The sequence below is a fragment of the Geospiza fortis genome, unplaced genomic scaffold (assembly GCF_000277835.1).
Source record: "Geospiza fortis unplaced genomic scaffold, GeoFor_1.0 scaffold27, whole genome shotgun sequence".
Lineage (NCBI taxonomy): Eukaryota > Metazoa > Chordata > Aves > Passeriformes > Thraupidae > Geospiza > Geospiza fortis.
Genome location: NW_005054329.1, coordinates 5,132,434 through 5,135,849, shown reverse-complemented (window position 1 = coordinate 5,135,849; position 3,416 = coordinate 5,132,434).

Below are 3,416 nucleotides of genomic sequence, written 5' to 3'. Positions count from 1 at the left end.
GGATCCCGAGTGCCCCGCGCTGCTCCGCACCCGGCGGATCCCGAGTGCCCTGCGCTGCTCCGCACCCGGCGGATCCCGAGCCCCGCAGCTCTGCCCCGCTCCGCACCGCTCTCGACCGCATCCCGAGCCCCCCGCGCTGCTCCGCTCCGCTCCGCACCCAGCCGCATCCCGAGCCCCACGTCTCAAGCAGGGCTCAGCCCCACAGCCCTGTTAGAAAACGCCCGCTGGAAAAAGTTTTCCCGCTGCCAACTTCATCCGCGTGTGTCAGAGTGCGGCCCTTCCCTGCTGCTCTCTTCTCCAGGAGACTTCTGAATGCTCATGCTTGTAGAGCTGGCTCCTCTCGTTCTCTCTACAAGTCACAGGAATCTCAGTTCCTCAAAAGGAATAAGGGGATTTGTGTGTCAAAATCCCACCTGTTAGAGGGAATGGGGATGTTGGAAGGGCAGAAAAGGAGGAGTGATCTGTGTTAAAGGTAAGCTGTCCGAAAAGGAATCTTGGGCCAGATCCCACCAGGGCACGGTCTGGATGACGAGAGACCCGGGGAGCGGTGCAGGCAGGTAAGGGAGAGGCGTGTCCTGTGCTGGGGGTGGGACGGATCCTGGGGCTTGAAGCACCTGAAAGAGTGGGGCAGGGACAGCAGCCTGTGCCGGGTCTCCGCTTGCTCTTCTCGCAGCTCCAGACACCGTGAGGGAAGACACGTACTGGGTGTGAATCACATTCACACATTTAACCACAGAAGGGGGCGGAATGGACCTTAAAGATCACCTGAATGGACCCTAAAGGTCACCTACTCCCAACCCACAGATGGAATTAGACCAAAGTTGCTCAATGTCTCATCCAACCTGGCTTTGGACTCTGCCAGGGCTGGGGCACCCACAGCCTCCACGGGCAGTCTGTACCAGTGTCCCACCACCCTCACAGTAAAAGAATTCTTCCTAATGTCTGAAATGTCTCCTCTTTCAGTTTGTACCCATTTAAGCACCAGATTGTTGTTCTGCACTCCCAGCTGGGTTTCACAGCGTTGCTGTTTCCTGTTTGAGCCAGGTGTGAAAAACAAGTTGGACATACAAAGCACACCCCAAACCCCAGAGACGGGTGGGTGCAACCACTGTCCTTGCTCTCCTGGAGCAGCAGGACACACTGGGCACATCCTTTGCCTACACTGATGCCAGAGCAGGAATTTGGGAGCTCTGGGCTCTAGATATTAATTGGGAAAAGGCAGGGATGCCTCTCACATGCAGCAACCACTGGCAGTGTCCAGGGGAGAGCCAGTGGCTCTGACCACCTGGTCCCAGGAGAGCCCTGATGGGACTGGGGCTGCCCAAGGAACCGAGCCCAGCTTGGTTTTGCTTCCCCCCAAACTTCCACAACACTTCAAAATAAGTGCAATGCTTGGGCCTCTCTTAAGTTTGCCTTGCAGGCTTTTTGTGTTTGTTTTTTTTTTGAGCCAGGAGAGTTCACATTCCCAAGCTTTTCCCTGCAGCCAGTAAGCAGAGTTTATTTTTTTTTAATAAAAAAGGAGAAAGCAGAGCTTTGCATGTAACCTCATTTTCCCTGAGCAGGGCATCAGCCTCAGGCTCTGGACAGGCAGCTGAGAGGAGGCTGAAGCAGCTGGCAGATCTGGGGGTTGGAAGGGGGTTCTGGAGCCTCCCTTCTTCCTTCCTACGCCAAAATCTCCATCCCAGCCACATCTCCAACCTCAGCAACATGTACTGGAGAGAATCCATTTCATAAAACCACTGCCTTTCCCATTTGAAAACAAACAGGGTAAGAAAATAACCAAGTGGAGCCATTTTATGAAACAAACACAGATGCTAACAGGGCAGCACCTCCCAACCATCAACAACTTAAGAAAATAGGGGAAAACCAGAGAAATGAAGCATTTGTTTCCCAGCAACCCTGTGCAAAAAAAAAGGGGCTACTTATCTTGGAAAACACAAGCTGCTCCTTTATGAGTCCTAAGAGCAGAAAGAAGAGCAACTACCTCTTACCTGAGTTTCTCCAGCCCTCCAGGGTTTTTGGGTGGACAAGCTTTGTAACAATTTGCTACTCAGGGAAGGAAAAGTGAGCAGAGCTGCTGATAATTCCCAGCTCTGCTGGATTTAAAGGATCAGCACAAATAATGCACACCTGGAAAAGAGGTTCCTCTGCAGGGCAGGTGAGTGCAGAGGGAAGGGCTGTCTCTTTAGGAGTCCCAGGACACTCCAGGCTCTGCAGTGGGGTTTAACATCCTGCTGAGGATCCATCCTGCTGGGGCTGGACCCAGCTGCTGCCCAGCTGCATCTGCTGCTCCCCAAGGAAGGATGTATCAGAGCACAATGATTTGTTTTTATTGGGAATATCTGCTTCCTGCCACCAGGATGCATGTGCAGCAGCAGAGAAACATACAGGAGTGCAAGACCTTGTGCACCATGTGAGGCACAAAAGATTTGTTAAGAGGGGTCTGTGTTACCCAGACATCTGTGGGAAGGAGAAGTGGCCAAGAGTGAGGTGCTGAACCTGCAATCCTGCCCACCTTGGTGGGAGAGCAAAGAATTCCACTCCAACCTTCACCACACAGCTCAGCCTGAGGCCACAACTGCTCTGGGATGGAGTTACTGGTACAAAAACTGAGCTGAGCAAAAGCTGAGCTTCAGTCTGAGCAGGTGTGTCCCCAGTCTGAGCAGGTGTGTCCCCAGTCTGAGCAGGTGTGTCCCCAGTGCTCAGTGAGGGCTCAGCAAGAGATCTCTGAGCAGAGCAGAGTCAAGGGAACAGCCCTAGTGCACAGGACAGGTGGGAGGGGAATTTATTTGCTACTCATTCTGGCTTGCCCCTGGGATGTTATTAAAATTCTGTGCTGCCCTCAGAGGAGGGAGGAGGCACTGAAGAGGAGAGGTTTCCTCCTCCTTCTCCTCCAGAGGGATGCTCCATTGCTGCTGCTGCTGGGAGCAGCCCCTGGCAGCTGGGGACAGCTGTGTGGCAGAGGAGCCCATGGGCCCTTGTCACCATGCAGTACCTTGGTCCCAGCCTCTCCTGTCCAACACAACACTTCTGGGTGACCCTGCAGAGCAGCAATGCAAATGCTCCCTGCAAAGCCCCTCTGCTCATTTCCAGAGCTTTCTGCAAACACCAGCTGCTCCAGGCTGTGAATGGCGTGGCAGCAGTGGACAGCAGGAAACAGCTAAAAGAAAACTCCCCCAAGGCAATCAGGGCACATTTCCCAAACAGCAACGGGCCAGAGAAAGGCTGCAAACAGAGGGGGAGAAACTCAGTCTGATGCTCTGGGGCATTTTCAGGTATTAGTGGCATGTGGACTGGACTGCCCTTTGGGAGAAAACTCTGTCTGCAAAGCCCCTGTTTTGTGCCAGCATTTCAGACATTCCAGAAGTCCCAGAACTTTGTGTCCAGCAAATGTGTTCAGGCTGTGTGTCCAGGGT